The sequence below is a fragment of the Theobroma cacao genome, chromosome 6 (assembly GCF_053813885.1).
Source record: "Theobroma cacao isolate CCN51 chromosome 6, ASM5381388v1, whole genome shotgun sequence".
Classification (NCBI taxonomy): Eukaryota; Viridiplantae; Streptophyta; class Magnoliopsida; order Malvales; family Malvaceae; genus Theobroma; species Theobroma cacao.
In genome coordinates, this window is record NC_142644.1 from 24,878,900 (window position 1) to 24,887,664 (window position 8,765).

The 8,765-nt window shown below is 29.1% G+C and overlaps 1 pseudogene; it reads right to left on the reverse strand.

Annotated features, from left to right (window-relative positions):
• Window positions 1-212: 212 nt before the first annotated feature.
• LOC18596140 (putative acetyltransferase At3g50280 pseudogene) lies at window positions 213-1,859 on the reverse strand (annotated as a pseudogene).
• Between the last annotated feature and the right edge of the window lie 6,906 nt (window positions 1,860-8,765).

The window sequence follows — 8,765 nt, forward strand, 5'->3', positions numbered from 1 at the left end:
TAATGGACTTTATTCAGAAAGAAGTATATATACGTTATATTAAAATTTTTTATATTTGTAAAAGAGATGAGTCTAGTAGAAAAAGCAGTTCATCAATGGGATTAGGTATAGGGAGCTTTGCCTATCGCTTTATGTTCAATTTTTTTTTTGTCACAACATATATAATAAATATTAGATACATTTTTATTTGATAAACTTCTGAGTTTTTTTTTTTTGGGGAGGTGGGGGGTGGGGTTACATATTCCATAACTAAACAGCAAGCTTTCGTATCCATATAAATGAAAAAAAAAAAAAAAGCTCCACAGAAAACCAACCATTTAATAAAAGATTAAAAAAGCAATCTGTTGATATGTCCCCTGTTTATCACAATATTAATTATATATCATCCCTTAAAGGTTTTGGAGGGCCAATTAGATTTGATGCTGACAGTATCCATGAACTCTTTATCCTTTTCCATGGCTTGGAATGTCTCAAGTGAAAGGCAAACTTCAATGTCAATACTCCCTTCTTCTACTCCACAGTGCACTGTGATCCTCCCATCAAACTTGTTGGCTGGCCCGCTTCGTATTGCAACTGGCCTTCCCAATCCAGTGTCACCACCGTAAATATCGAATCGAGGTGAATCACTCGTGCCAATAGCATTCCGTACCATATTGCTCATTTTCTTTATCTTAGGGCATTTTGTCCAAGATTCCAAGAAATTGCTTAGCTTTTTCATGTTACAGGAAGCAACTACCTTGTTCATTTCCCATGCCGCGTTGCCAAGTCCGTGGTCTAGCAGCTCCTTAGCGTTCATAGTTACAATCCCAACCTCCAACGCATTCCCAAAGTATCCTTCAGACAACTCCTGCAATCTTTGTCTAGCACCGATCAGCAAGCAATAGCTGGTCGCTTCATCGGGGTCAATATTCTTCTTGTTGCGAACAACGGATTGCCAAAAGTGAGACGAGAGAGCTTGAAGAGAGGAGATCTCGTGGGTGCCAACCTCCGCATTAGCTTTTTCTTTGAGTATTGCAATAACCTCCTTGGTGAAATGAAAAACCCTTACTTTTACGGGTACTGATGGGCTGAACTCATTTTTATCAATGTGATTGATATAAGAATGAGGGATGCGAATAGGACAATCTGTAGCATTAAGGAACCAACGTTGGAAAATAGGTTGTTTAGATAAACAAGAGGAACCCCTAGCAGTTTCCAACCAAGAACTGAAGAAATGGAAAAAGGATGCACCATCGATGACTGTGTGGTTGATGGAAACACTAATGAAGACGCCATCGGCAAGTTTAGTTACTTGTACAGCAAGTAATGGTTTGACAGTACCTTCATAATTTTTAACTCCATTGAACGGGAAAAACGTGTCGACAACGGAAGGAACATAAACAGGTTGGGTGATATCTTGAGTGGTTACCTCATCATCAACTGTTGCATGGACAAAGCGAGCCCCAGCATTAGTGCAGTCAATGGAAAAGGAAGTGGGTCGTTGTCATGTTCAATGGTGGCAAGGCGACCGGCAAGAGGTGGGAGGTGGTCCAGAGCCTGTGAAAGAGAGGTTTAAACGTAGTGTACCAAAACGGTTTCTGATTCTTCCTCCTGATTCAACTCTGGCATGTAAAAGAGAAGGCCCCTCTGAATGTACCCTGCTAGAAGGAACTGAAGATAGCGTGGGGTTAAGTCATATCTTCTGAGCTTGTCCCTTGGGATTTGCAGCTTGGACAATGCTGGTGGAGATCAGCCGAATTCCTGTCATTTTGCTATCCCACCTCTCAATTCTGGACCCCAGCACTCAATTGCTGGACCTTCATGTTTGCATATAGTCCAAAATTCGACGTATACTCTTCAATGTCTGTATGCATTCAAAGGAAAGGTAAGTACAGCTAAAAATAAGTGCTGGATGTTGTTCAGTAATTTATAACTCACAGATTCAAAGTTAGGTGGTGGTTGTTAGATATATCTAAGTATAGCCAATGTAGATGGTAGAGAGAGAAAGGAGGTGTTATTATAATAAGTAAAATGAGATGCGCTATCCTTGAAACGTAGGTGGTGAGGAAATAGAAAAATGGAGAAAACAATAGAACATGACAAATAGAAAGAGTTGGGTGGAGAGTATATTTGGAAGAACTTATAAAGATTTTTGAGAGTAATCTCTGATGATTTGTTTTTCTCTTACTTAATTACGAAATTTTCATATTTATACTAAATAGGATCGTTCTCTTAAGAATTATTGATAGACAGAGAGTATTTTTAAGAGAACACATTCTGTATGAAAGAACATGCTTGTTACAGGAAGGTATATCTATTATGGGAAGATCGACTTATTAGAAGTTAGAAGTTATGAGAAGAGTATATAATTGAATAGTATTTCTAAGAGAACATGTTTTGTATGGAAGAATGTGCTTTTTATGAGAAGAGCATGTTCACTGTGGGAATAATAGCTTATGGGAAGAGCACATTAAATAACAGCTTATTGAATGTTATGGGATGAGTATGTAATCGGATAATATGCGTAGGTTTTGGATAGTGGTGTAGAGACACTTAAAAATATGTCACGTGTAGTGTAAAGAAAGAAAAAAGAAAAAGGTAAAACAAGTGTACTTTAAGGAAAAGTTTAGAGAAAACCCTTTTAACTACTTCTATATCTAAGTTACAAAGTCAAACTCTTTAGAACAACTCAAATATGAAAAAAACTCATGAAACTTACTTGTTAGGGGAAGAACATCCCTTCACACGACCCCCAAAAATTTTAAAATTTTTTATATATTACATATATTTTAAATGAGCCCAAAATAAATTTTTTTATTAAATTATTAATACAATATATTTTATATATTTTTTAATGGGCCCCTAAAATAATTTTTATTAAATTATTAAGATAAATAAAAAATAATAAAATAATCTTATAAATCCATTTAACTTTACCCTAAATCTTAAATTTTTTTCTTTTAAGTTTCTTCACACCTCTTTCCATTTCTTTCTTTTTCTTTCTCTTCTCTTTTGTCTTTTAATTGTGAAATTACGATGAAATAAAAGTTTTTTATCTTTCTTTTTTTATTTATATTATTATTATTAGTATTATTTATATTTGTTTATTTTTTCAATTCTATTCTATTTGATCATATGTTTTAAGTTTCTATAAGTTTTCTTCTTCAAATTTCTACAAATCATCAACTATATTTTTTTTTGTAGTTTTATCTTTTACTTGTCATATTTTTCTTTTTTTTTTGGTTATGTATTTTCAATAATTGTAGTCTTTAAAAGTTAAAAAATTATTATGTAACTCTCAAATATGTATTGTAACGTTACATTATTGATTATTGCTTAAAATTTTACCAACATGTCATTTTTTATTAATCTTGATTATATAAGATATTTTTTTATGAGCTTTATGTTTTATATTTAGTTGAAAGGAAATTATTTTTGAGTATTTAGTCTTTAAACAATATTGATTATATAAGAAGAAATTATTAATATTATATATTATATTTAATTATTTATATTTTATGCATTATTCTTCTTCATCTTTGACCCTCAAATAAAAATTAGTTAGCTCTGTCCTTACCTGTCGCTCATTTTGAGTTACTTTCACTTTTTCATATAACATGATTATTCTGTTCCCTATAGATGTATTTTTTGGTGTTCTGTAGGTCTGTTTTGTTGGTGGCTGGAGATTTACTTTCTCCAATAACTTTTTTTTTGTTCTATCATGACATGAAATGAATTCTGCTCTTAAAAAAAAATGATTGTTCCACTCTTATTTTTATTCTATAAAATAATATTTAAACAAATAATAATTAACTAAAATTAGACATCTACAGCCTGTAACCACCCTTGTCTTTAAAGCTAGAACATTGAATTTGGTAACTATGAATGAGAGGATTATCGGTTGTGTTTGTTTGTAAAAGAGGAAGACTGTTTATATTAATATTTTTAATATTGTTGTGAAGCAAAAAGTAGAACCACCAAGAAGTTATGAATCATGCTTGAAAAGTTGTGACTAAGAATGTTAGGAAACACTTTTTATTAAAGCCCACCATTGGAAACTTTGGGGAGTATGGAATAGCCCCATGCTTAATTATGTTTTATGCGGTAATTAGGACCAGCTTATTTCCACCGAAGTTTTCTTTGCACACGCAAAAAGTTTTCAAAGCAGCGCGGAAGACGAAAATCCCCGCATGGAAACTGGAAATAGAGCTGGTCCCAGTAATTAATAGGAGAAAGATCTCTGCACTTTGAGTGTTGAACATTTAATCGAGGAGTATGAAGTCCCATGCTTATGCTCCATACGCATATTAATACGTCCAAGTTTGAGTATTTGACAGTAAATTTGATCCGTATGTAGTCCCATGCTTCTTCATCTTCATGAATTTTTCCAAGGAGAGAAACCCACAACTCTAGATGAACAAGATAATGGAATAATAAAGATCTTCAATATCTGACTCAATTGCCGACCCCATCAAAAACCAGACTCTTAAAGTTGCGAAAGAAGTACATAGATATATAGCATATCATTATCAGAAAAGATATCAAGATAAATAAGACCGCAGGCTGTAGCTAAGACCTGCAGAAAAAAATTCAACGGCTCAACTGGCTTTCCTCTGACATGACTACTTTCTAGCTGTCACAGGCCAGCAGTGATCAAAGTGCATGCACACCTACTCTGCTTTGACTTTCCAGAAAAAAAAATCTTAACTGCCACTTTGCCTTTCAAAAAAAAAAAATCCTAGCATCCACCAACATAAATATTTGCTTGGTTTACTGGCCTCCGGGCTCCATGCATCTTCTTCTTAGTTTTCTTTGTCGTGTTAGCTAGGCTTGAAGTCCAAGGATCTCTATGCTTTTAATTGGCAGAAACAAAGCGAGGCACAAAATCGGGATAAAAATTTTTTATTTTAAAAGAATGAATGTACTGATATATATTCAATTTCAATCACGACATTGGTACATATTGTTTAATCTATTTTAATTACATTAAAATATCTTTTAATTTTACATACATATACAAGTTGATGTACATGATTAGTTAACCTTTATTTGCTTATTACTTTTACTAGGTTTTCACGTATTTGTTTTCAAATAAAATGGAAAAGGTAATGTCTTGCTGAAACACCATCTTTTTTCTTTTGGAAAACCAAAAATTTGAGTATGAGCAATATAATCCAGATTGGTTTTGCACACACATATATTGATCCACATACATTGATTAGTAAAATATAGTTATTAAATGTTATACCCTTTCATATATTTAATTAATTTAACAATTTTTATTCATATAGTTTCAAGTTAAATAAAAATAAATAACTGCCTTTGACATTATGTAAAATTATAACCATCGAATATATATTACTAGAGGATTGCCCATGCTCTGTTCTCGGGTTATTGAATTTATGACAAACTTTAAATAGTACAAGTAAAAATATAAAATTCATTTGAAAGTATATTTAAACATGTAAAAAATGATTTATTACATTGTAGCCATTAATCGGATTTTATTGTCTGAAACCAGTATCTGTTCAAGATAGCTATATTATCATCGATAATATGTTTATTTTTGTATTGCATCTGTTAAATTTAAAACTTCATTTGAGTCTAAGTTTTAATTTGACAAACAAGTGATCAAAATTGTTTTTTAGATGTTCAAACAAGTCTAAACAGTCTTTTAAAAAAGTTTAATAAAAGAGCTAAGCAGTTTAACTATAAAACAAGCAAAAAGTCTCTTCAAATTTGAAAAATGCTATCAATCTATCAATAGATGTTCTTCATCTATCAATTTATCAATCTATCAATAGATGTCTTGTAAAATCATAGAGATGTCATCCCTATTTGATTTTTTGTCCGTATTTACCATAGAGATTGTAATACAATGGAGCTGCAAAAAACATGTTCAAACTATAACAAAAATTACCTGCTCCCTTTTCATAAAGCTTTAATTTGGTTCCTACACTTGTGCTAGTTTCTACAAAACTATTGTTAACATAGAATGATAATATGTGTTTAGAATATTGATTGTTATTACATTAGAAGGTCAATAAAAGGTATGTTAACTAACATAATTTACATTCTTGGTTTTAATTTTCTTTGCTGGTGAGTCATTTGGGAAGCCTTTTCTTTGTCTTTGAAAGCAATAACAAACTACAATTGCAATTAATCAACTCTTATAAAATTACCACACAAAACTTAACACTCAAAGATTGTATAACCTGTTCACGTGTTAATTGTTTTTTAATAATTACATTAAATATTTATTTTTTTTGACAATTTTGTTTCACATTGTATTTATATAACACATTCTATAAATAACTTAACATGAAAAAGAATATAAGCTAATTTGATTGACAATATTTGGCTCATCATCATTAACATTGGAAGTAAGTTAAGTTTTAGTAAGCATAGCAATTGACTAATTTGATGTAAAGATACCCTAATGCTTTTGTTTCTCTCTAAGCTCAAAACCAATAACCAAAGGAATAAAAAATTACATCTCTAGTTTATTAATTCCTATATAACAACCATACAAAATTGAACATTCAAAGATAAAATAAACTATTCATGTGATGACTCTTCTTTTGGGAGTTGCATTTAACCTTCAAATATGAAACCTAAATTGAGAGTTACCAAATTATAAATTTATTGTCTTTATGTGAACATATCCTAATAGCTCTATTTGTATGGAAGACCAAAGTTGCTTACGAAACCAAAAATGAACTACAACTTTATCAAATGGTCTGGTATGGAACTAATATTGTAATATTAAAACAAAATTGATTGTTAATATCTTTGTTTAATATTATTTTTTTTTCATTTTTCAATGTTTAATGCGTAACTCTATCTTGACTGGTATCGAACTAACTATATTATCTTGTCTAATTCTTTTTTTCATTTTTATTAACCATATTATCAAAATTAAATTAACCTAGATAGAACTAACCTTGTATAGCACTAACATCGTTTAATGTTGTCTTGTGTAATTCTCTTTTTTTCTTCTTTTTTATTTAAGGTTATTTTTTTATTTAATGTTATCCAAATATCTTTGTTTGTGTGGAAAACCAAAATTACTGATAAAGTAAACAATCAACTACAATTCTACCAAAAGGATTGGTATAGATGTGACAAAACGATAATTGAATAAAAACAACAAATTAAACCATTCAAACATAACAATATGTCTAAAGTGCATAAGAAGAACAAAAAATTTTTGTAAACTTACTCCTCAAAGAATATATTCAACTGTAAATGCTTGAATAATTGACAAACACAACTCAACAACCCTGAACAGTAACTAGAACCAAATGAAAACAACAAATAATTTAAAATTAATCGTAACAAAAAATAGTAATAAAAAAAGAATTAGACCGGATACATTAAAGGAAATATCTTATTTATCATTAATGCAAAAGCAAAAGAATAAAAATATAAGTGTAATAGTATCATGCTATCTAATAATGATATTACTAACAAACTAAAGAAGGAAAAGATTTTAGTTCCTTTACTTGAACTAAGACAAATTTTCTTCTTGCAACTAAACAAACAAAATAAATACAATTAACCCAAATTTCATATCATACAAATTTGAGAGCAAAAGCCAACCCAACTAACAAAAAAAAAAACATATAGTAAATTAAAATCATAAAATGTAAAAAAATTAAACCTTCAAATCATAAAGGAAATCATTTTCAAAATTAGAGGATTATTGTAAGGAAAGGAAAATATCTGTAAAATATTAAAAAGAAATAGAGAAGAACTTGTACAATGAAAAAGAAAATCAACAAAGAAAAAAAATACTAAATTGTAGTCTGTAACCGGAACCAAACAAAAATAACAAATAATTAAAAATTAATCATGACAAAAAATAATTATAATAAAAAAAAGAATTACATAGCATAATATTAAATAAAAGAATCTTTTTTTTATCAATAATGCAAAATCAAAAGGATAAAAATCAATGTGTCATATTCAGCGGCGGAGCGTCCCTTTGTAATGGGGGGCCATGGCCCCCCCAAACTTTTTGAAATTTTTTTATATTATATATTTTTTAATATTTTTTGAAATAATTTGTTATTAAATAATCAATATAATTAAAAAATAATCAAACGACCTTACAAGCTCATTCAATTTTACTTAAATTCTTAATTTTTTTAAATTTTTTGAGTTTCTCCACTTATCTTTTTCTCTTTTCTTTTTTGTCCTTGTATTGTGAAATTATAAAAAGGTAAAGTTTTTATTTAATTTTTTATTTATATTATTATTATTTATATTTATTTATTTTTTCAATTATATTCTATTTGCTCATATATTTTAAGTTTCTATAGATTTTCTTTGTTAAATTTCTATGAATCATCAACCACATCCTTTTTTTTTTTGTTATATAGGTTATATCTCCTACTTGTCATGGTTTCTTTTTTCTGTTATGTGGATTTTATTTTTAATAATTTTAATTTTTAAAAATTAAAAAATTATTGTATATGTAATTCTCAAATATAAGTTCTAGTATTGCATTATTGGTTATTGTTCAAAATTTCACTAATATGTTATTTTTTATTAATCCTAATTATATAAGAAAAAAATTATCTTGAGTATATGTTTTTAATGTGCTTTATTTTTTATATTTAGTTGAAAGAAAATTATCTTGAGTATAAGAAGAAATTATTAATTCTGTATATTGTATTTAACTATTTATAGTTTATGCATTATAGTTTAATATTTAATATTACAAACTTAAATATAATAAAATAAGAATATTAGATGTTGACAACATTAATTTTTTAGAAGTT